The 26,571-nt window shown below is 41.8% G+C and overlaps 1 long non-coding RNA gene across 5 annotated transcripts in view; it reads right to left on the bottom strand.

The window, feature by feature from the left end:
* LOC120575155 overlaps positions 1 to 26,571 on the bottom strand; it is a 133,325-nt gene that overhangs the window by 12,056 nt on the left and 94,698 nt on the right. For all 5 annotated transcript variants that reach the window (XR_005641955.1, XR_005641957.1, XR_005641954.1 and 2 more), the window contains one exon: positions 4,132 to 4,193. This is a non-coding gene — a long non-coding RNA (uncharacterized LOC120575155). The remainder of the gene's footprint in view (positions 1 to 4,131; positions 4,194 to 26,571) is intronic.

Below are 26,571 nucleotides of genomic sequence, written 5' to 3'. Positions count from 1 at the left end.
AGTGCCGAGACCGCAACGTTTTGCCTTCTCAGTCAGTCTGGCCCACAATGCTTTACCTGCTGAGCCCAGAGATTCACCAAGCCTGAAGGACTCTGTTGCTTTAACCCTGTCCCCAAACATGTCCCTGGCCTGCACAAAAGCCATCTGGGGTGCGGCTGAGAGCTTTAGCAACAAAATAACTCTTTCAATCTGCACTCTGCATGGTTCTGACTGCAGGGCGCTGAGGTCGTCAATACCAAGAATCTCGCTGGACCTCCTCCCCCTTCTGCTCCACCCGTCTAATCCTGGCCTACATGACTGACTCCAAGTGAAAGCCCCACACGCCAGAGGTGGGAGCCAAAAGTACTGTGAGATTCAAAAAAGACCACCTGCTCATCAAACTAAATTGCACTCACGGAAGGCAATGGGGAACACAGAGAATGAAAAGGAGGGGAGCAAGAGAAAAAAATAAGTATGAATAAAAAGAAAGACAAGTCACTGCTCTCCCTCTGTGATCTTGGCAGACAAAAGAACAAATTGCATTTCTGCGTCATGGCACCCGAGGGTCAAAATCGGCATACAGTCCCTCTCAGTACTGTTTGTGTGCGAGCATGTTTATAACGGTTCCATCAGTTCCCACGAGAGAGCCAGAAAGGTGCACAGGCCTACCTTTCAGCCTTTCATCTTGGCTTCTTTTGTATTCTGCTACACTCTGTTGTCTCTCTCCTCTATTGGGTGGAATTGACTGTTATTATTCCAAACAGCATTATCTTTATTAATGCCACAGGTCTTAGGACTGTGCACTCCCTGGGAGTCGGGTCTGGACAGAGCTGCAACCATTCTCCCTAGATAAAAGCTCAGAGGAGAGCTGTATGCAAGCCAGACAGCACGGGCAGGCCTTCATCCTCCCTCCTTATTCTCAGAGAGAGGCATAGGCCCTACAAAGAAAGATATGGCTTTAATCTTAGCACTTTCAGTCCGACAGAAACATTTTAACTGAGAGCAGCTCTCTAGGAGGCTATCAGAAGTCACTTTGGGTTGTTAGCCACCAGTCACAACAAACAAATGGTATTATTAGTAACTACATTTCAATAATATCTGAAAATTGCAAAAAGAAAAAATATCCATGATGAAAAAGTTTTTAAAACATGGATATTAAGGGAAAGGCTTTGGAGTCACAAATGGTTCAGGATATAAGTCATGAAACTTTATCTTCTGGTGCTACGGTTTATGAGTGTGCCCTCCATTTCTACTGTGGCTTATATTGTTGGTGGCTCGTATGTACTTGGAGCTGAGGCCGTTTCCAGAAGTCAGCCATGCATGACGAGTTATTTTAAAGGTGGTGTGGAGAGCTGACGTGTGGCCAGGCCAGGCCAGGGCAGCAGCTTGGGTCTCAGCTTTGTGCCTCAAGCCCCTCGCTCCAGTGGTCACACAGCATCAGCTCCCGGCCCGAGCCCGGACACTGATTCATGGGACAGGGGGATTACTATCAAACCAGCCGTGAGGACCACCCAGATAGTGGCATAGGACGACAGCCGCACAAACACACACAGGCACACATGCACGCAAATTCAAATATACTTATTCACACAAGCACTTACATGCACCTTTTTAAACAGATATCCACAGAAATGCACATACTTAAACAAATAGTGATTGAAACAAAAATCTTGCCATTTAAGATGTTAAATATTAAAACTTTCTGGAATTAAACAAGCGTAAAAAGCTGCACATGCCATTTGTAATGACTCTGTTAACCACTCAAGTGCAGTGGGAGGGATTAATTTGCTGAGGCTTCCTCATTACCACAAAGCAAGGGAGCCAACTTTGCTCATCAGCGTTCATATGTATCTACAGGATGTGCCTAGTTAGAAGTAATTCCTCTCAATCACGTCATACCATTTCTTTTCTTTTTCTCACTTCAGTTTGCATGATGCATTATTGAAGAGTGACGACTTGTGTAATTTTCTATCCCAACTGACCCAGGTCCAAAACAAGAACGTTCCATGTAGTTACAGATGTGGAGCAGAAGCCAGGCTCAAACTCTGGCTTTCATCAAAATGTTTGTAAATTCTCTGAAATTGGTGACATTCAACTTGATCATGATGTTTAATAATTCACTTTCCACTTTTGCTCGATGCAGGTCTGGACTTCTCTCATTTTCATTCCGAATGCATTTACCATACTTAATACTTTTCCACCAAGTCACATTTTCATCCAAGAACATGTGCAAATACACTGAGCAAAAGAGGGAAAAAAAATACACATATTTCTCACTTGCCAGGGCACAGCACAACTCCACCTCAAAGCACCAGTTGGATGAGATGAACAATAAGAGTCAATGACAAATCGGACGTGGTGCATTCCTTGGGCAAACACTCACCTCATAAAGGGAGACGGGTAGGCAAACACTCACCTGCCCTAAGCTAATAACTAGTGTGGAGGCAAACACACAAATACACTCACACATGTACACACTTGAGCTTGTCGATATGTTGAGACAATGATGGGAATTAAACTGCTCAAAACTGTGTTAGCATAAAGATATGACAGATTTAAGCTCAGAGAGCCACAAGTAGCATTTTTCACAACAAAGTCACCATACCAGAGGAATGCAGGAGATGTGGGTCTCTTTGTGCTGTTATACTGTGCTATGTGAAGCATGGAAATAGACTGGTACACAACTAATATTTAAATGTTAGGCCCGCTCTGTGTAGGGTTTATCTTAATCATTGCACTGCAAAAATAAACAGAAATTGAATTATTTTAACTAAGGCCATCACAATGGCTGCAGGAGGAGGATTTAAGGGGCTTACACATAATGTAATGTATAATAAGTTGCAAATTATAAACCACATGTCTGTACGTAGCCTTTCTTAAAACATTTGCATTTGTGCATTTCTGAATGTGTGTTTAAAAATGTTAAATGTAAAAGCTTTATTTGTGACAGGAAAGCTTAGACATGAAAGGGGTGAGAGAGGGGAAATGACATGCAGCAAAGGGCTGCAGGTCGAAACTTAACTTAACCTGCATCGAGGACTGAGCCTCTGTATATGGGCGCACGCTCTACCAGATGAGCTACCCAGGCGACTCACTTTCCTACCAAACAAATCACACACATTTTCCCCCTAAAGCCTTCTTTCCCAGCAAAGCTCCAGTGACAGCACCACAGACCACTTCAGCAGACTTCACTCAGTGGGATGCACCCTGAACACTTCCTGACCATGTGACTCCCCCCAGCTGCCTTATGATTGGACTCTCAGAGGCGGCGAGGATGAAGAGAAGAGGGGGGCGGTGGTGGCAACGGAGCTGGCTGGCAGCGGACACGAGAGAAAACAAATTCCTGCCCCATTGCCATGGAGATCAGTCAACAGCAGGTCGGGGGGGGCGGCAGAGAGTGTGGTGGTTGTGGGGCACAGACTGACCTGCTGTAGTTAACAATTCATCCCCGTATCCGGCTCCCAAATGATTGGGCAAACACGGAGTGCTGCGGAGTCAAAAGGGCCCCAAGGGGCTGAGAGAGGGGCATCACCCTGGGGTGACAAGCTGACAGGCACACACTGGTTGGTAGAGGGTGGACCAGCTGAATGGGGAGTAAGGGATAGGGGGCACCAGTGGGGAGGGAGGGGGGGCTGATGGAATGTGGGAGAGGGGCTAAGTACGTTGAGTACCACAGGCTACAGCACAGTCACAAAACAGTATTGATGGCTGCGGCTTTAAAAAGCAGTGTAATTAAATAAGTTGTGTTTTAAAGGCCATTTTGAGGAGAACAATGTCTTAAGTAAACCACAACAAATATGACCCAGTAAATTATGTCTAAATTCTTCATGTTAAGCTAAATAATTAACATTTGGCTGCCAGTTGTGCCAACAGTTAAAGTAGGAGTTGCGTCAGTTTTATAAGCCTAAACCACACTAACACTAAAAGTCTCTGCCTACGTCCGCTTTGCTACAGTTAGTGAAAACGTTCAGCCCATCTGGGTGAGCCACAAGAGCTGCAAAGCAAAACACTACTAGACAAAAAAGCTTGTAGATAAGGATATAACATCACCTTTTGACAACTAAGCTTATATAGAAGAAGCTTATACAGCAGATATTTACAGGAGAGAGAACACTGAGACTATTTTTGGTCTTTAGAAACGTATATACTCACCAGAAGATCCCTGGGAAGCAATTAAAGGTTGATATCTCATTCCAAGAATTTGGATTCCTTCACTGTGAAGAAAAAAAATCAAAAGAGGACAAACGTCACTTCACACACCAACTACAGTGTAGTATTCCATTGCTATATCTGTTTAACTCTTCACTTTGGTTCAGCTAGGTTCTTTTAGGTAGAACAGTGTTAGAGTATGTAATATGAGGTACGAATGGAAAATGGTTCAAAGCCTCAACCCACAGGACCAGGTTCCAAAACACTGACCACTTTACAGTGGAGCAGAGCGCCGCTTGACAATAATGGGTCAGGGACAGAAATAACAGAAGGGCGATGGGTGGATCTCATCAATGTCACATCATACAGAAAAAGACCCGCAAGGGTTCAATACTGTACTTATGATAGGCTGGACTTTATGTAGCGTAAGGTTTTGTCTCAGTCAGCAGAAGCCATCATATGTAACTTTATGCAGTGTCACGGCTTGGTTTGCTCCCCGGAATGTCAAACCAAATCCCATCATCCAATTGGCCATCTTTGAAGGGTTGAAATGCCACCATTACAACAGAGCATTCACTGGGCAGCGGTGTCAGGAGGGTGTGTTAGCAGAGAGGACGCGTTACTGGTTCTCCACTGCTACTCACGTCAGAGCAGTGTTTTCATAAACACTACTGAAGCATGCCCTTCCTTTAGTGGGAATTAGGATCCTCTCAATAGTAATCCACCCAACAAATCTTATAAATGAAAAACAGGACTGCATCATTTATAGTGTCTGTCGGAGAAAGAGAGGAGAGAAAGGAACAAAAACAAGGGGAAAAAGTAAGATTATGATAAAAATAGCAGATGTTGAGAGTCATTTCTCGAAAGGTGTGTCATTCAGGGAGTTTGGGACGAACCTTTGGCCGCGGCTGAGCTCTATATTTAGCATATTTGCTAAAATAAAAAGTGAGTTCAGTCGCTGGCACTGGAACTTTCTCCTCCCTGTTTATGACCTCAGTGGTGCAGCCGGCGTCACTCATGACGAAATACAAACCATATAAAACAACAAAAAAATACCTCCTCAAATACTCTGAGTACATAAGGAAACAACCACAATTTAATGTTCCCTGTAAATGATCTTAATATGGCAATCCAAGTCAAGATCAACAGAAAAATATGGTTTTGCACATTCTAAGTTTAGAACAGAGTTTGAGCATGAATTACCTTTTACATAACAACTTTTAACAGAACACAGACTCTAGTTTGATATTCAGAAATTGAGAAGTTACTTAAGTTTCTATACATGTACACTTCGCTGTGTGTAGGCCTACAAGGGAAAAAGGCTGTATGTATGACACATGCAGAAAGCTACTGTGTTTGTTTACTGTATCCAACATGCTGGGGATGAGCCTGTGTGTGGCAGGCTGGGGAGGATGCCTCTGGGCCAGGCTGAGGAGTAAGTGAAGCAGAAGTCCCATCTAAGCTCTAAAGCATGCGTGTATCAGGCCTGTAACTAAAACACAAGCATAAACACAGGCGATGTTAGGGATTACACCCTGAAATACCGCCGCAGGAAACCACAGACAGCACAGGTGTAAACATCGCCACGGACACATTTTTGCTCATCTCCGTTCTGCCAGTGGAGGTCTGACTGACAGCTCATCATATACCCTTGTTGGCTGTGTGAAACTTGTGTAAACATCTGCGGGCGTCTGTGTGTGTGTGAGCCACAGGTGAGGCACACACAAAGAAGGATTACAATGGCCTAATGTCATGTCGAAGAAGCCTTGCAGCATAATACCACACACTCTTTTAAAAATAGTATAATCTTTCCTTCGAGAAACCTTTTTATAAATTAGATTTCATATTATTTGTCTCACTTTCCTTTGAGAGTTGAATCTGATATGCTACATCAATTATAAAACATATTTGCAAGAAATCAAAGAGCTGCACAGAAATAGGATGTTTTCTTCTTTTAAATATTGTTTCCTAGAGAGTAAAAAGAATAAGTTTTAGTGAGAGCAGCAGGGATGAATGGGAGGAAAGCACATTTCCTCAGTAAACAGCACCCTCTAGAGCAACACCCTACAGTACATTCAATGCTGCACCTCAATCTCATTGTTGTTGCCTGTCTCTTCATAACAGCAGGGAATTATGCTCATTTGGCAGATTCATCAGTAACAATTACTTTTTAAAAAATCCTGTAGATAGTAAAAATGATAAAAATTAGACAAGCTCACATGCTTATTGTTATTTTTTTTCTGTAAAAGATACCAAATAAGCACGTTGTCTTGTTCTCCAGCTTATTTCTGAGCCACATATGTACAATTACAGAGTTGAGGTGAAAGCACTCATTTTCCCAGTGTGAGTTGATAATGAGGCAGGCCGTTATTAAGATGTTTGCTTTAATCGTGCGCAGGGTTATTAGGGGCGGTTTACAGTACACAAGAGAGATTAACGTAGGCCATGCATGACGGAAAGAGCTGAGAAGGCCAACGATAAGCCAGCTACCCACAACTGTGAAGCAGCTGAGAAATATGAGCGCACAGTAGGACATGAAACTCAGCAAGACAAAACTCTCCCTCTCTCCCTTTCTTTCTCTCTCTGTCTCATTCGCCCTCTCTCTGTTCGCCTCAAATCATGTTACACAACCACAAAGGAATGCCTCGTATATCGGAGACAGATTTAAAACAAGCAGAAAGGAAAAGAACAGTAAAGAGAGGATCGCAGAGGGATCTATAGAAGCAGTAGGTGTTGTTTGGTTCCTTTCTGTTTGTATAAAAGGACAACATGGCAGGGAGCTTTGCAGTACTGTAAAGGCACACTGCAATGACACACAAGTCCGGACACATACTCACCCATCTACTTCACACATGCTTACATAAACTAAATCAGCTCGAGACACACAGTTGTGTGCACCAACCAGGGAGCACTACATGTTTCGTCTATATTTTTCCATGGCATTAATAAAAATAGACATTGTACTGTTTTAATACATTTTGTTGGAATTTAGGGAGCACTTGAAAATCCATCATTTTATGAGCTTTTAAATTTTCCCGCAGAATTTCCACTATTTTTTCCGTGCATTTGACCCATACACATGGAAGTAGCACTCAATTAGGACGGCACACGGAGCCTGAAATGTGGCACTCCTATGCTACTTAAACATGACATACAGCACCCGCCTACCAAGTTTATGAGACCCATGTTGCATTAAAAAAAATACTATTGCAAGATATGTAGACAATGGAAAGTGATCAATTAAATAAAATTAAGAGATTTGAGTTTTTGAATATTTTGAAAAACTTATGTTAACTAAGGTCAAAACTGAGCTGAACTGTGTCGGTAACATCAGGTGGATCCACACTGTTGTATTAGTTATCCTCCAAAGCTAAAGCACTTTGTTAGGAAAACAAAAGTTGGATTTGGTTCATGTCAACACTATGCGTCTTTGTTGCTTTATTTGATACTGATAAACTGATAAACCACAAAAACCTGTGATTGAAATGAACATTTCACACATGCTTTTGCACAGCACTGTTTGACTGCATTAGTAAAAGGTGTGTGTGTATGTGTGTCTATTTGTGTATCAAGTTAGCAGAAGGTCAGACTGGTGAAGTATTAGAGCAGTGTTTGCTCTCTTCCATGTACTCTTGGGGACCAGCCTGTTTGCGAGTTTGAACAGTGACGTGTGAAACCCGTAAAAACAGGACATAGTGCCGCTCTGTTTACTTAAGAACACCCAAAGAATGAACTGCCATTACAAAACAAATCCCTCAGCCTGCATTCCTCCTGTCCATCAAACCCTACCTGTTGAACAAGATATGACACAGAGCGGAAAAGAGTAGTTACAAGAAGTTCTACTTCCTGGTGAGATGACTTGCAAAAAATGGTCAGCTCTCTGACCTTCATATCCGACCCAAGGAAAGAGGCATGCATCCACAAGTTTGCATGAGCACAATTCCTTTTTCCCCTCTCTTCTGAGTATGAATATGTGCACACTAACACAGAGAGTTTTTTTAAGCATTCATTAATCAACAAAAACAATGATGGTAAATAACGTAAGTATCAATATTTACATTTTATATATATATATATATATATAGCTGGAGATAATTTACTTTAAAGTAATAGTGCGTAGTTTCTGCCGCCCCCATGACAAATTCTAAGTAATGACAGCAATACTATCGGCGCATCCACATGATACAAGCCTTCCATGACCGTGCACCCCCCCCCCACACTCCCCTCTCCTCCACGCAATTGCTAGGAGGATGCGAAGGATTAAAAAAACATGATGGACTCTTCAGAAGAGGTCATTATCTTCACTCGAGTTTCTGCGGGAAAGTCACCTGATGCCACAATCTTCTGAACATAGCCATACTGAGAAATACAGAGAGAGTTGTGTGGAGCTGATAGTCTTAACTGGCTTTGTAGCAACTCATTTGACAATGGCTTGAATGTGACAGACGTTCATCAATGTCAAATGCACTAAATCTTTAATCTTATGAGTGGCTGTTGCATCATGATTATTATACAATTATATTACATAATTGAGCCAATAAAGCCTCAGCATTACAGTTGGACTTAATTACACATTTGTGCAAAATATTTTCATAATTAGCTTGCAACATTGTAAATCACATCTTGACAGAACTGTATGACAATTTGTCAGCGAAACAATACGACAGTTTGAAAACAGCAGTTAAGAAATGCTACTTTAGTCATTAGTTTAACTAGACTGACAGCAGAGTCGACACTCAGGACAAAATCAAACTTCGTATGTGCTGCTGCTGGTTGAAAGCTGCATTTGAACTATATTTTGGGTTACACTTTACTTGAAGGTATCTATATAAGAGTAGCATGACACTGTCATGAACGTGTCATAAACATTATAAACAAGTCATAAATGTTTATGACATAACGCTTCATTTAGTAAGTGTCATTCGGTTTTTGTCATGACAAGTTATGGTTAGTGTTAGGGTTAGAGTTAGGGTTCATGTGTCATGACTGTGTCACTCTTATGTAGATACCTTCAAGTAAAGTGTTACCATATTTTGTTCATGCTACAGAGGCTGTCTGAATCCGGACCAAACCAGTGGCCTGTTTCACAAAACCAAGATAAGGGATTAAGCTGGGATTTCCCAGTTATCCTGGATGAATGAATGCCTTGACTCGGTTTCACGAAAGCGGAGGCACATAAATCACCATGGAGATTTATTCTGTACAGCTAGCCTGCTCCCGACCAGGCTAACAGCCAGGATTTATTTAATCCTGGAGCCTTTTCTGATCACCCAGCACTGGTTTTACCCTATTGTTATTATCAGCCTGGATTAAAATACAACAGGTGCAAATTGCTGTTCATTTAAGTACTGTTATTATTTAAAGTTGTGACCATTATTTTTTTATTTATAATTATTCATGTGACAGTCATTGTTATGGTTATATTGCTGTATGAAGACTGCTGTTCATATTGTTGTTAGAAGTTTGATGAATATATTATGGCAGTTGTTGAGATAATTAGAAAAGGCTGATAAAATTTCAAATGTGTTTTAAATGAAGTCTGTTACTAAGGGCAATACATACAATGCTGTACATTTCTATAGTTGACCAATGCACCTTGAATTATTTTAGTTGATAATTATTTTTCTTTTTATTCTTTAACAATAAGGATCATGTTTGTTCCACTTCCATGTGCATTGTATTTGGAATTCTTAGCACACAATTTATGTTGTCCAGTAAACTGGGACTATAATTTGGGAGGATTGTACAATTTTAAGAACATGTCCTAATTGTACAATCCTCCCAAATGATAGTCTTAGTTCACTGGACCAATAACTATATAGTGATGTAGGCTACTGTACATTCATGTAACAACAGGGAGAGGACACCTCAGTGGTTTTTGACCTTATATTTGGGGGGAAATAACTGATGAATATACTCTGTTCCATTCATGTTTACAGTGTGCATGGAATTTATCACTTAATTATCTTGGCCAGGTCTCCCTTGCAAAATAGATTTTTAATCTCAATGGGCTTCTCCTGGTTAAATAAAGGATAAATAAAAAAGAAAAAAAAAAAAAAAAAAAAAAATCTTCATAGTTTCTAGATTTTAGAGTCCAATTTCTTCAGTGTCTTTATTTTCTTATGTCCATATATACAGGGAGCAAGGCATATAATATGTAGAGAAGGAAACTCATCCTCTATAAAAAAATTAAAAAAGAAACGCGAGAAAAAGCATGGCAGATAATAGCGGACCGACTGAATGATAGTCTAAAAATATACATTTATGAACTACTGCTCTTAACTGAAACCATTCAATGAGTCACTGTCATTTTTAAAAACGAACAGTTGTACACTTGCATTAAAAGCAAGCAGTGGAAGTTAATATGACTTAGGAAATTTATATTTTAGCCCATGAGAGAGAGGGAGGAACAGAGTGAAAGAGATATTTACGCATCATATTCTAGCGTTGTAGAAAATTGATCTTCATTGTAAATTTCCTGAGTAACATTATCTTCTGCTTACTTTTAAGGCAAAGAGTACAACTGTTAATTTGTGCAAATGATTAGTAGGCTAATCCTTGAATGGAATGATTATGACGGTTTCAGTTCAGAGCAGTGGTCAGTTAATGTATATATTTAGGCTACAATTACGCATTCAGTCGGTCCATGCTCGTCTGCCTCGCTTTCTCTCGCTGTTTCATTACAGCGGCCGTGTTTCTTTTCTTTTTATACAAATAATGTGTTTCACGTCATCATACTTCCACAAGAAGCTGCTGCTAACTCTGTATAAAGTATGTACAATGCGTATTCTCCATTTTGGCATCAGTAAATCTGTGATCGACCTTGCGGTCTTTTGAGGAAAGCCGTGGACGCACATCTTTCTGAATTACTTCGGCCTGGCTCAACCTAGTCGCTCTTCCTCAGCCTGGCTTGGCTTTCGTGAAACACACCAAGCCAGGCTGCAAAGATTAGACTAGGTCAAGCCTCGCTTTATCAGTTATCCTGGATTTATATATTCTGCTTTTGTGAAACAGGCCCCAGATCAATAGGCCTGCAGACAAGTCAGGACCACCTGAACAGCTCAAAGTCCTTGCAATAATTAAAACTAAAATAATGAATCAATATAAATATAAACAGTATGTATTTTGATAATGAATTAATTGTTTAAGTCACTTTCCAAAAACAATGCACAATATTAGCTAATTACAGCTTCTAAAATACAGTGTTTTTTTCTCAGTTTTATATAATTGTACAATTAATAACTTTTTTGGACTGTTAATCAGATGAGATTGGCATTGTCCACTATGTACTGACATATCAACACTAAATAGAAACAATAATCAACAGATTAGGGTAGTAACTACCGATTCTTTTTATTATTGTTTTAATTACTGATTTTCTTCTTCTTTTTATTAATTGATTAATCATTTGGTCTAGAAAACTGTGAACATGTCACAATTTCCTAGAGTCCAAGGTGACTTCTTCAAATGTTTTGTTTTGCCAGGGCTGCAGTCCAAAACCCGAAAACACTATTTAATTTACTATAATATAAGATCAGGAAAAGCAGCAAATGCTCACATTTGAGAAGCTGGAACCATTAAATGTCTGCTTAAAAATTGACTTGAACGATTAATCGATTAGTAAAACAGCTGCCAACGACTTGATCATTAACTACTTATTTCAGTCCTGATTTATACTTTTGATGCACACTGTCATGACAATCACAATGCCGCACTGTGTCATGATAGATGCCCCCAAATTGTATCTTACATTTTGAAACACCAAAGGCAACAAAGTTTAATGACGATGGCTTTTTTCGCAGCCTTCTGTCCAGCATCTGTTATATGAAACATTTTAATGGTGTTTTCAGCAGAGATGCCCAACTTGCTCTTATGTAACATGTGATACAGCCCGTGAAAACAAACTGATGGCTCCGATAGTAAAGCTGGGCAAAGACACTGTGTGGAAATCCATCAACTGGAACATATGAAAAGGGAGAGAGGCACCACAAGATTCCAGCCCCCTCCCTGCCATCATCCTCGTATCAGAGGAGCCATTGGGAGAACTCGATGTGATTTGTATGTGTGTTTTTGAAGAGGGGTGCTCATAAACAGCCATGAAAGGGGCCCCTCTATTCAGCTCGCCAGCAAAGATGCGCTTCATTGGGCCGGTCTTTTGTTTTCCCCTGTTCACAAAACCTTAAGCATAGAAAAAAGGGGTTGCTTCTCTCGATGTGTGCAGGCACAAATGATGCCATTAGATTGGTGCCCGCTTTGGGTGAAAAAGGCTTCAGTAGCGCTTGAAGTGATTTAAAAGATGCAGGAGAGAGCTGCCTGCAAATCCTGTTTGGAAATAACACTAGAGGAGAATGGGGAGGCAAAATGCCAAGCTAGTGATCATTCTATAGTATGCAAAATTGCTCTCAACTCCATGAGTGCTGTGGATGTTAAAACAAAAGATGCAGAACATTCCTTTGTCACGTGATGAGGGTCAATGTGTTGCGGTGGTGAGTGGGGTCAGGAAGTTCACCAAACTTCCCACGCTGCCTTACACCATAAGATCATGGTTGAAGCCTGAAACACTTTTTGGAATTTTTTTTCTCCAAAAAGTGCCAGCGTCCAAGTGCCGACACAGGGATGAGCCATAAGGTAAGAAAAGAAATACTACAAACTACAGGACTTCCTGATCAGCATGTCAAGGCGAACACACCGATTACACACCCAGGATGGAAGAATGAAAACATTCTCACAAAACAATATGTGCATTTCAGATGAAATTTCATAAAGAACTGGGTCAGGTATGTTAGTGATGTCGCAGTGATACAATAACTATAAATAGTGGAGGTATGTCATTGACTGATATTGTAACACAAAGCCTGTGCACCTTTCGACTTAAGCAGTTTAGAACTATTCCAGTCAAACAAGCAGGTGATAATGTGACAATGACACTGTGCCAGCCAATGGCATTGTGGAGGCATGTCATCATGGTGCCTGCTCGGCAACAGCAACCTAATAGGCATGAGAACCTTGCAGTGTCAACAAAAGGGACAGTGCCAAACAAAACCACTTGTTGTGAGTGAGAGGGCTTAAACAGGCTAGGTCCGGTTCCTCTGCACAGCATTCAGTTAAAATATGTCTCCTTGACATCTCAGCTATCAAGAAGAACATTTCATGTTTGTTTTTCTTTCGCAAATTAAGGCGCTATTTTGGGTAGCCTTCCACGCCTACTCTCAGATGACCTTTTCAGTATTTGAATCCTTTGGAGGATGTATTAGTTTATTATAGTGTCTATACAGTTTAGACTGTAGACTTTAGATTTCATTTGTTGTTGCTGCCACACATAATAACCTTTAATAATAAACCATAGAACCCATAAGGACTAAGGTAGATAAAAGGTACAGTATGCATGAATGACTATTATTATATTATTATTATATTATTGACAACTCTGTGGTTGTCTCCACCCAGACTGCTAGAAACCTGTGTGTGATACCTGACGACCAACTCTCCTTCACTTCCAAAATTGCTGAAACTACCAGATCTTGTAGATACATGCTGTCTAACATGTCCCCTTCTAACGCAGAAGGCGGCTCAGGTTCTGGTTCAGGCTCTAGTCATCTCACGTCTAGACTACTGCAACTCCCTCCTGGCTGGCCTGCCTGCATGTGCCATCCGGCCCCTGCAGCTCATTCAGAACGCAGCAGCTCGACTTGTCTTCAACCTCTCCAAGTTCTCTCACACTAAACCGCTCCTCCGCTCTCTTCACTGGTTACCAATTGCTGCCCGCCTCTGCACGACACTCGTACTTGCATACAGGGCCATGAACGGATCAGCCCCAGCTTACATCCAGGAGATGGTCAAACCCTATACCCCAACACTCCCACTCCGCTCTGCATCAGCCAACCTGGTTGCTGCCCCCTCATAGCGAGGGAGAACTAATTACTCAACGAAATCCCGACTGTTTGCTGTCCTAGTTCCTAAATGGTGGAATGAGCTCCCTATTGACATCAGGACAGCCGAAAGCCTATGAATCTCCCGCCAAAGGCTAAAAACACATCTCTTCCGACTACACAAAAAAAAAAAATAAATATATATATATATATATATATATATATTCTTTAAGCTGTACTTTAATGTGGCTCTTTGTAGTTTTGCTTATTTAAAGCTAATGTACTTGCACATACTACTTGTTGTCTGCACCTTCAAGGTTGAAAGCACTTAACTGGAAGTCGCTTTGGATAAAAGCATCAGCTAAATGACATGTAATGTAATTATTCGTGGTCATTGACATGTAATTAGTCCTATAAATACTTGAGGTTTTACCTGTGCAGGTTGTCCTCATTCCACAGGGCATGAAAAAAACCATCATGTTCATTATTAACTTTTCTGAAAAAGGTCTTCCTGTACCAACGCTTTGTAGTTTTATAGAAAAAAGTACCCAACTAGGTTGAAGGGTAAATAAAGTTCTAAATTTGAAATTTCTAATCGGTAAAAACAGAGAAATCATTATTTCTACACACCAGGTGAGCCAACAGTGAGTTGTTGAAAGAAATTCAGTTACTCAAACTCCAAACTGATGGGTTTCCCCCCACTTGGCATATTTATCAGATGTCTGGCCTGCCAAACCATATCACCTTTGATTGCACACGACAGGGTAGTCAAATGCCCTAAATACTTCACTTATCAGTGCTCGTTATTAACTCAGTTTGAGAACTTTGAGATAAAGTTTCTGCTGCAAACAGTCACAACTGGGGCATATGGACAGTAACTTTATGTGGACACACTGTTTTCTTCAAATCTACAGTATCTGCTTTTTCTCAAGGTTTTTTTTTTCTCAGGAAAGGATACAGAATGAACCAACTTTTCAATTCCACTACAAGTAACAAACAAATGCTGAATCCGGCAAGGAAGCTTAAACACTGAGCAGAAATGCTGTGAGGAGAAAACTGAACATGATACCACTACACAGTTGCTCCTTTAGAGCATTATGTTTCCCCACATATACTGGTATATAAAATATAATAAAATGAAAAACACAATTAACTACTTAAAATCTATATTTCTGAGAACAAAATTCTATTTTATTCTTCTGAAATGCAACCACACCTGACAGATAGCAGTAGTCAGGCTACATTTACATTGCTACGTTTTGGTTTTTAAGCAGAGTTTTGAGCCAAAAGCGAAGAACTAGTCTTCGTTTAAACTAACACGCCCAATCTGCATATCTCATTAACATTCTCGTATCCTTGGCATTCACGTGCCGGAGACAACAGGAGGCAGCATGTATACTCCGCTTGTTGCTGGTAGGTGCCATAGTAATGTTAATAGTTTAGTCTCAGAGAACGAGACATCATGACCCAATCAGGTGGCGAAACCTTGGCGTCAGTGTTGGTCTTGCCAAAGGTCTCCGTTTGCGGCCTTTGAGACTGCAACACAACCCCGGAGATTCCAAACCAAAACAGGGTCAGAAGTGTTCTCAAATTTCTCCGGTTTAGGGGCTCTGAAATGACAGAGCAGTGTGAATTTGAGGAGTAAACGTAGCAAAAGATATTTGTTTTTAAACCAAAATGTAGCAATGTAAATGTAGCCTCAATCAAACCAAAATATTCCTGGAAAAATGCCAGGAGTGAACATACTGTACACTAGACATGTTCTTTAAAAACAAACGCCTTCGTTCATTTTAATTCCAACATTACTTATGACATCAACACATTTTTTATACCAAGTAAGTCTTACATCCTGGGTTTCAATTCAGGACCACAGCTGTTGATTTAAGAGAGACGGTAATGTTACGTAACACATTCCTTAAGAGGACACATTTACATGGAGTGCATTCAAATCATAACTGATGCAAGCCATTATGTGTTTGTATCGTCTTAATGCTTCCATGAAGAAGCAGGGTCTCAAAAGTGTCAATATAATGGGGTACAACCAAGAGGCCATGACATCATGATGTCAGTGGAAGTCTTTACCAGGATGCTTGATATTGGTCCTGTGGGCTCCTGCTGATAAGATTGAGGAGCAGGTCATTATGAGACCTGCAGTGAACTGCTTGCTGGCTAACAATGCTGCTTCAGTCCCAGCTATCGGGCCATCTCACCACAGACCACATGTGGGCCAGCCGGACACAGGTAATCAGGGCTGTCAGAATGGGACCAGCTCCTCTTAGAAACCATAAACTGCCATCTCCACCCTCTAAAACTATTTCTACTGAAAAAACAAAACAGAAACTTGCGCATAAACACATTTGATGAGATTCATAAGAGTGAGTAGAATTCATTTCTTACGATAGCTGGGCATTTTTGCAAGGACTCACTTTGTGCTTTGTGTCAAGCAAAAATTTCCCACTTCTCCTCTCTTAAGTGAAGCTCCTTGCACAAGCATCGCCACAGACTCTCGGTTGAACCGGTTGGTGGCGAAATCACTGTAAATTGTGATGCCCGTTGGCATGGATACACACAGGTGTTGCTTATGAGCCAACGCAGAAGAATCAGAAAGCCAAAGCGCTCACTAATCCTCCGTCATACCAAAGTGTGTCAATAATCAGGAATGCACTGTCTAAACTAAACCATTGTTCCTCTGCCAAAAGAAATCACAAATATAAGCACTGACACAGCCTCTGGGCACTGCCGACTCTGGGACTGGAAAAGAAATGGACTGAAGAGAAACAACAAGAGTCAGAGATGGAAGAGGGAAGCTTTGATAACTCTCCAGACAGCCTAATGCTGCCTAAATCATAAAGCTTTCTTCTACAGTGCATGGGGGGGATGTATATTGTTGTACTGTTGGGGATTGACTAAAGCTGAGTAGTAGCTTTTTTTTATACAGTAAGACTAAGTTAGAGCTCCTAAAGAGACCAGCTGCTGTCAACAGTTGGAAGGCTTTGAACTAGCACTAAGTCCTGAGACAGCAGGAAATATCCTCTTCACTTCTTTGAACTCAACCCCATTAGAGTTCAATTCAGAACATAAAATGTAAAAGATCTCACAGGTATTTATACAGATGTACCTCACAATAGTGTCTGATCTTTGTGGACAAAAGCTACCAAACAGAACTAGCGGTTTCCTACTGTTCATCTGTCATGGAGTAAATTTGTATTACTTTGCTCCTCAGCATGGTATGTTGCACGTTGCAATCTTCAGAATGACTGGGGAATCTCTAAAAGTAATTTGTCTCCTGTGTCATTACTCTTATACCTCTTACTTTTGAGAGGTTAAAATGGTCTCTGACATGTTTAAGAGTCATCTTGACACGAAGCGGCACCAATTCAACCATCTTACAGAAAACCACAGCTCATACTTTAAGATCAGACATGCAGACATGAGTAGCTTTGAATCCATCCTATGTAAAACAAGACAATAGTTCGCCTGTTGTCTCCCCTCCTCTGTGTGTGTTCGTGTGTGTGTGTGTGTGTGTGTGTGTGTGTGTGTGTGTGTGTGTTTTCAAATGTTGCGGTAGCACAAAAGAGAGAAGCGCAGAACCAGGCAAACGGATGCGGCCGGAGTGGTGAGACCATTGTGGAACGCACTGAAAAGGTCCTCCTGAGAGCTTTATTGTGTGGGACGGCTCACCGCAGCAAGTTCTATTTCCCCGAGATGCAAGGCCTCGCTGCAAGACACAACAATGAGCATCTTTGTCGAGCAACACTATTATCTTTGCACATTACTGTAAATGCCAGGAGTGGGTAGTGTGTTGAACATCCCCTTTAATGAGCTCCAGGTATGTGCTTGTCATAAAACAAGAAACTAATTTAAACAGCCGCAAAGTTGAGCTCATGCGCCTTCGGTGTCTAAGAGCATGTAAGTGCTGATCTGAAAACTGCTTTGACAGAAAGTCATTTTAGAAGTCATATGCAAAATCTGATCAGTTATCTCAAAATCTATCTCTCAAAACACCTTGGGATATTAAACAGAATTCTTTGGAGACAAATGTAAATGTAAAACTGTTTATCTTAGGGTGTAATCACATCACAATCATCGCAATCACGCGGCCTTTCTTTGGCCCAAACCAAATGTTTACTTTGCAGCATATTCTTATTATTTTGTTTGGGTTCACAATTACAAGTGAAGCAGGGCTTGAAACCAAACGTTATATCGATGCACAAACTACTTGTTTATTGTACAGAATTTTGGTAGCCTTTCTGGTAGTTTAGATACATTAACTATGGTCTTGCCTGGGTTCACTGTGGTCTTGAAACCAAGTTAAACCACAAAAAGGCCCTCAACTCAATGTTTTTAGTTTGTTTTCTGCAGTTTCTGCAGTGTGTTTTAAGTGTCAATATGTCTATGCACACCACAGTGAAGACATAGGCACACTTATTCAGGAAGTCTTCGTGCATAAACAAAGATGATGGAATCCTTCTCATCTGCACAAACAAAACAAAGATATAAATGCTCCAGAGACTGATAGAACCCACCATACTTGATGTAAATGCAGCCTAAAGAGCTAAAAACACAGATCGTCTTGTTAAGTCAACAGGTCAAAGGCAATCAGACAGGCCGAGGCACTTGACCAGCTCTGCCAGATTACAGCTCAACTTGAACTTGACCCCTCAGTCACCTGATTTAAGAGCCTGCATTTTAGACGGAGGTGGTTGGTTGACGATCATCTGACCCCAGACTTGTAGAACTTGGCCCTCCTCACTTGGCAAGTGCTTACTAGTCCTGATGTCATGCGTCTAATTGCTCACGCTGCGTGGGATGCAAAGTCTGATATAAGGTACATTGTTGATTGTGTGCGCGGGCTTGTGTGTGTGTATGTCATCAGGAGCCAAGCTAACATTTGCCTGCAGCAACATACACACTCATGTCTTCACCCGCCACAACCTATCATTACCGCTGTCACGTAGCCCCCTCCACAGCAGGCCTCACAAGCCTCGACAACCACCGGCACACACACCTGGAGGGCCAAACACTTAGTTCCCAGCCCCGTGCTTCATAAACAGAGCCTTTTATAACACACACACACACACACACACACACCTATTCATATCCTGCAGCCTCAGCCTACCTTGCCCCTCCCATTCGCTGTAAAGTATGTCTAACTTTTCTATCTCCCTTACCGCAAATGCTTTAGTGCTATTTAATGTATTTCCTTTGTTATCATTTTCCACCCCAGCTGAGTGAAACAGCACACAAACTGCAGAGCCAGGTTGGCAGCTGCTTCCAGACTGCTCCTGTGACTAGACAAACAACAGGCCGCAGTATGTATTCGAGAGCAAACACAGTACGGAGAAATGGATTCTGAGAAGTTGAATGGTGCAATTCAACAATAAGGAAAAGTTAACTTTCTAATCCAGTTTTAGGCTGAGCAGATTATGATTCTACGAACCTGATATTTAACCACCATGTCTTCCCCGTTGCATGTTTCTTCAACTATGTTTGCTTGAGCCAGGGCAACTTGAGAGTACATGGTTGAAAGAACACATAAGACCACTGAGTAAACATGTGGCTGACGTTGCACACCTGAGCCCAGTCCGCCTGCCACACATGTGTGACCTTTACAAAAGTAGTCTCCGTGACAAATCAGTCACAAGAAAAACTTTGGATGATCCCAGCCTGCCGGTTTAGGGCTCCTCAGTACGAACAGCAATTGAGTCAGAGTCAATCTAGGGAATAATGGGAGACCACTGGAACGTGCTACCCCAACAGAAGCCTTTGAAAAAGGCAAGAATCACTGTGGTGTTTGCCTTTCTTTTGTCATGTCACAAGGTTGTCTTGCCTTTGCTTGCTCTGCATCATGTTCTATTCAGAGAGGGCTTAGTGTGTAGCAGGTTACTCTGTTAGGTGTCTGAAACCTGAAACCCACAGGCTTTAGAGGCAAACTGTGCAAACGGAGAATCCTGAAAAACAGCATGTCACACCTTACAGGCTTCAATTCCCAGAAACTAAAAGCAGATTATCTAAAATACCAGAAGGACCTTGAACATGAAAGATTTTTCTTGAAAATTTGTAATTGCAGCATGCTGTGTAATGACGTGTATGTATAAAATATGAAGCAGTAGTTTGCAGAGGATGTAGAGAAGAGAAGAAAAAAAGAGAACACCCTCTTCACTAGAAATATAATTCTGCTTTTCTAATGGATCTGGCATGATCTCTCTCTCGCTTAAATGATAGTTTAAAGGGGAACTTTACTAATTGTACACATCAAAGTTTGTTTAAAGGTCTTGAGGAGTGCATATGTGGGAAAAAAAGTTGTATAATGCCTTTTGTATCTTCAGAGGGAGCTGCACATAAACTCTGGTGATGTCAATTGAGTTAGGGCTGAAGACATTTCCAAATGAAAACTATCAGGAGGTGTGGAGAAGTGAGATCTATGTAGCCTGCTCCTCATCTCTGCATGAGGCTAGTGGCTCCACATAGTACTAGCAACTAGCATAACACATCTGAATATCCAAGCGCATTGTAAACAGTTCAGTTGCATTGTGGGTAATGTAGGCACTGGGTTTTGGAAGTAGAACGTGAGAAATAAAAAAGTAATCTTTGGTTCTGCTGCATCAACTTTGATTCCCTTTTGTTTAAACTGTCCATTATGATTCTGATATTATATTGGGGTGTGCAATGCTAAATTGGTGGAGTACTCTTTTAAAACAATAGTGTCATTATAGTCATTCATACTGGCCATTAAAAGATGCATGTGCAATGTTAGGATTACTTCTTTTTGTCTACCATTTTTCTGTGCCTACAATTGTGTGTGCTTATGTTGCCTATGTGCCTTTATGTGCTGTGTTATGAATGACCTCATCAAACCCTAGAATATACAGCAGAGGGGCCTGGGAAACATCAGGTTCGAGCTATGCCACCGAGCCCCGACGGTGTCTCCCCGCTTCATTTACATACAACAATATACAGGTCCACAGCCCACTCCCAAACACACATACACAAACCATTCACGGCATGCTAAACTCAATCTCACTCAGAGCGCATTTGCGCACGAGTGTGTACATGTGCGCATTTGTTTGTAAGTGGGCTGAAGAAAGGGCAAGGTTCCCGAAAACATGTCATCTTCATTCAGTACGGTGAACAGAGTGTTTAAGATGCAAATAGTGGGATGGTACAATGGTTGTGTCGCTCAAAATCAGTTAAGCTGGTGTAAACGTATTCCTTCACGTCTCTGCTGTTCAAGGCACAGTATGTGATTGCTGTGAGAAATATGCAGAGTTGTCTCCAGTGAGAGAACTTGGGGAAAGATCCAGCCTTAGGATGTGTGTGTGTGTGTGTGTGTGTGTGTGTGTGTGTGTGTGTGTGTGTGTGTGTGTGTGTGTGTGTGTGTGTGTGTGTGTGTGTGTGTGTGTGTACATGCAGAGGGCTTAGGCATGATCAAACAAAGCACATCCAGGTACAGTATGCCATCTGTACTTACCCCCAGCCCCCCAAAATGTACTCTCCCCCGCCCTCTCCATCTCCACACAGAGTCTTTGCGGTATATGGAGTGTCAGAATGAAAGAGGCCTTGTCTAAGAGGCTAATCCTTGAGCGATTAGTCAACGCGTCTCGATTAAAAGCTGGCAATGCTGCCACGCCCCCATCCATCAACCCCCCCCCCCAGTGGAAATGGCAGGCCACAGGTGTCCATACAATGTGTGTCATTAGAAAAAAATGGGTGGCGGGAGGTGGTTTGAGGACTTTTACATTAAGGCAGAGGAGAGGAGCAAGGCAGGAGCAGGGCTTGAACAATCCTTCACAAAAGGCTGGATGCAGGAATGCCAACACAGCAGCATGTTTTAGCTTTTTTTAAATTCTATAATGCATCTACACTCTCTCCCATGCAGGGGTTAAATAAGCTTTTTCTTTCTTTAAAATATACAAACCAAGAAAAGTCAGTAAGAGACAGAAAGAAGAGGCACATATATTTTGACAGATTATCCCCTCATCAGTCGGTGTTTTCTGTAAACAGACGTTTTTCAGTGGAAGGATTGAGAGCAGAGACAGGCATTTCACCAAATCAGCCTTATACACCCTGGCTTTCTATCAACATAAAAACTTCATCTTAGGGATATTCCCATGCCAGAAGATGCCATGACTACAATATCCTGACTTTGATGACACTGTACACAATCAGATATACATTAACTTGATATCGAAATCCTCAGAGGGAGCTCCAGTGCACAAATGGTCACCAACTGACCTAGATACAGTGTGTGTGTTGACACAGGGGACTGACGCTAAGTTTATGAGGCGTTTTTTTTTTTTTAAGTTAATCAGGAAAGTCTGTATCACATAAGTGCGTATTAAGAGTGAGGAGTGATGTGTTTTAAAGGGGAGGCAAGAGCTAAAGACCCTTTTTTCAACATGAAAGAAATGTAGAGGCATCATAAAAGCCTCTTTCATGAAAAAAACAAAACAACAAAAATAAATTATAAAATCCCACCGGCTTAAAACTAGTCACAAATAATGATCAGTTTGTGTAATTACTGTGTAACTACGTAACTATCAGTGGCCTAATTCCTCCATTGTCATTGTGAGTTAAAGCCATTTTCTTAATCTGCTGTTAGTTAACCCGTGGCAGCTTGAGTATCAGGAAATGACCTTTGGCCCTGGGGAAAGACTACTGTACTTCCCCAATCACATCCATCGTGTGCCTAACCTTGAATGAAAGCTCCAAGCGGGAGGGAGGGGTGTGTCTTTGGAGACCGGACACAGAGAGGAATCGCTTTCCACTTTCCCCAAGAGACCCCAACGGAGTTAAACAGAGGGGGGATTCAAAACACAATGGCAGGAGGGAGGGGCTGAATGTTTCCTGAGATCACATGTTGTTAAGAAGACCGCAGCACTTGCCAACCAGCCAGCCAGGCCGGCTGTATGCGGAGGTCCACAGGGTGAGAACACACATGGTTTGAGTTTGGCTCTGTGTAGGACCGGGAGGAAAGAAGGGGCCTGGTAAGAGGAACCCTCCAATTCTCACTTCCTGCTCCTGCTGTAAACGTGATCTGTGTGCCCATCGTCCCCATCAACACAGAGCACAGTGTTCACCTAACCGCCAAGGGGATGGCATGTTCATCCACAGGGCACCCCATCACACCGAATCAGCCTGTCAGCACCCTGAAACCTAGGGTGGTGTTTCCCTAATGAGCTGTGAGCTGGGGGGGGCAAAGACAGTCCCATTCAATCATGCTGTCAATCCTCCTGTGCCACAACAGCAGCTTCTGTGACATTTTATTTTACAGGAAGCATTTCTTTTTTCCAAAAGAAAAGGGCGTAATAAATAAATGGCATCTGTCTAAGTTGAATACCTGTAGGCAGTTTGAGTAGAAGTATTACTTTGTCAGCAGCAACACCAGAAACAATATCTTAAGTGCCATGAGTAGAGCACTAAACTGGTTTTCAACAACATACAGTAGATAGATAGATATTCACAGCCGATAATGAGAGTAGAAAGAGACACTATACATGGGTGAAGCATGGGATGAGGCCATAATTATAGGCTTGTGCAACTGTCTTAATTACCTTTACTACCTGAAAGCCATATCAATGTCACTTAAGGAAAGAACTCCAGCTAACCTCGCTGTCCCTCCTTAAAGGCATTATATGACTCACTCAACTCAGGATACCACAGGTTACATTTGGTAAGGTAAACACACCACATGGGTGCCCCAATCACCTACAGTTGAACTAATAACTAAAAACGAGAGAGATTAAAAAGATGGTATATATACAATGGCTACTCCGGACAATTTTGCAGGAACTTTTGGGCAGTAACAAAAGTTGTGTTGGGCAAAGTGTGTGCTGTTGTGTGTCCATGTGTGTGTTGCCAAGGCCCTAGCTCCATTGTTTATGCTCTGCTGTGTCTGGGTCAGCAGGGCTCTTGACTGAATTCTTGCCCCAGCATGCAGAAAGTTTTAACAGTGTTGTTGCAGGAGGAGGAATGATTACATTATAAAAATACACCACACCATATGTCCTAGTGAGAGCCCAAACCACACGATGACATACAGTAGAATCCAACAGGCCTTTAACCCTGCCTCTGCACCTCACAAGCTGACACAGCCTCACCGCGGCTTTGGAGTGATCCACTCACCTGAAGTTATTTTCAGAAAAAGAACAGGATGGAGTAACTTCCAAGATAGCAAATGCTTATTCAGCAAGTCCCTAGTTGATGGAAAAATGGGACCGAAAGACATCACAAGGGAGAATGTGTGCTTTAGAAAGCCTTTGGTTAGCTTAACGTCTGGTTTTCAATCATCCGCTGTCGTGACCCCAGAGTTGGCAAGTTTAATGTCCAAACAAACACATTAGCAGCTGATTTTAATGATGTCCACACTCTCTCCACTTCTCCTTCCATTTTTTTTGAAGATGTGCCAGTCAGTGAAATTAGCTGGTGTGGTGTGTTTGGTTAGGGTGAAAACATGCTCCTTGGTCTTGATGACACTATTCAGCTACAGAGTGAGGCACTGTGGGAAAAGTGCCGGCAGAGAAGAGTAAATGCAAATGTGGCTTTGGCAGCAAAGGTCATCAGTATGCTACCTAACACATACACAAACATGGCACAACCAGCTTAGAGATGGCTGCACAGCTTTTGCATACAAAGTTGCCCCTTCTGTGTGAACCGTTCCACACAAGTTCATCCTGCTTAGGAGCCAGTCGGTTACCTCGATCCGAACCTCGCCCTCTTTCTCCCCGTCTCCATTTCACTCTCTCTGTACTCTCCTTGTGTCTCATAACAAGACGGAGCATGCTCACTGTAAACCTCTTGGGGGGTGAAAGGGATTGGGAGATTAAATTTATTTTGAATTCCTTCCCCTTAATGTGGCAATTACACCCCCCTCACCTCTTCTCTCCTCTCCCAGCAGCACAGCCCAGAGACTGTTCCAAAGCACATCCCGTTTATGTTTTGTACACAGAAAGCATTTCTTTCAACCCCAGCAGAATCTCAAACTTCACAGCAGAAATGGCCTGCCACTCATTCAACTTAAGGTGGATTTAATGTACCTGTACTGCTAAAAAGTTTGTACTGACTAAGAAAGCATTTCTCAGTTTGAGAAGGATAAGAACAGATCCAACTGAAATCATCATAAAGTCCTTCAAGCCATACGAGGATATATTCCTACCCTCTAAAACGATCCAATGGAGCGTTTCATAAATTAGCACCCCTAGCGGTGGCAGGAAATATAACCCACAGAAGCCTTTTCCGTCCTCACATTTAAACCAGAGAACATAATGGTCGCAGTTTTAAACACGTCGTTAACATTGTCATATGGTCGCAGTATGGTTATGTTCAGGCACCAAAACTATTTATTTGGGTCAAAATCAGATGTTACTTGACTCCCGGTTATGCACGCGATGTAGAACCTGACGTAGCTCTGTTTGTTCTGTTAAGTTACAAAAACTGACCTTTTACTTTAATTTCAAATGGTACACAAACCCTGGTCTCCTGGGTGAAAGTCCTGTGTTTTTTGACCCATCCGCCACCCCAACTTACCTCCTTACGCAGAATTTGGCGGCATCATACAAAATGACTACGGCCACTAGAGGGTGTCGCCACTATAAACTTAAATATGAGTCATAATTGCTGCTTGTGGACCTGCTACACCCTGCTACGCTCTGCGATTCCCTGCAATGTCCGGCTGCGTCCCGTCGTGTCCTGCCACGTCCACTGCATCCATCCATGCTCTGCTGTGCCACGCTACATCCCGTAACGCCCTGCTGTGCCCTGCTATGACATGAACTACTACGACTACCATTGTAGTCACTGTTCCATTATCTTTATTATAACTATTATTGCCACTGTTCATCACACCCCCAACCGGCACCGTCAGACACCGCCTACCAAGAGTCTGGGTCTGCCGAGGTTTCTTCCTAAAAGGGAGCTTTTCCTCGCCACTGTCGTAATAGCCACTGCTAATGCTTGCTCCTGGGGGAATTACTGGAATTGTTGGGGCTTTGTAAATTATAGAGTGTGGTCTAGACCTACTCTATCTGTAAAGTGTCTCAAGATAACTCTTGTTATGATTTGATACTATAAATAAAATTGAATTGTACAAACAACTTATCTAGGCGTTTCAAAATCATCCCTAGTTTTCACTTATAAATGTTGGATAAAACACACAGTACTAACTTCAGCTTTAAAATGGCTTTACAGGTCGCAGAAATGCATTTGAAATGTAATTCTAAATGTGATATAATTAAATCCTTGTTTTTTACAAATTGATTTCTTGACTTCACAGCAAAGCACCTATTATATCTAAAACCACGTGTATACAGGTCTATTTATTTCTTGAACTAAAAAAGGAGTTTAGTGCTGCAAAAAAACTCAGTGCTTCAACTAGTTAAACTAGTCTTGTGAAATGTGTTTTCCTTAATGAGACAAAAGTAGATGGCTAAAAGCTTTAAAACCATAATTCTACAGATCTTAATCGCACATTTTTTGCTGCGTCATAAGCCAGGTCATTTGTGTCTAATCTTAGTAAGCAGATCAGAAACTGTATGTGTGTGTGAGTGCATGTTTGGTGTGCAAGATGCTGCTGTGC

The sequence above is a fragment of the Perca fluviatilis genome, chromosome 15 (assembly GCF_010015445.1).
Source record: "Perca fluviatilis chromosome 15, GENO_Pfluv_1.0, whole genome shotgun sequence".
Lineage (NCBI taxonomy): Eukaryota > Metazoa > Chordata > Actinopteri > Perciformes > Percidae > Perca > Perca fluviatilis.
This window is presented reverse-complemented; position numbering and strand designations above follow the sequence as displayed.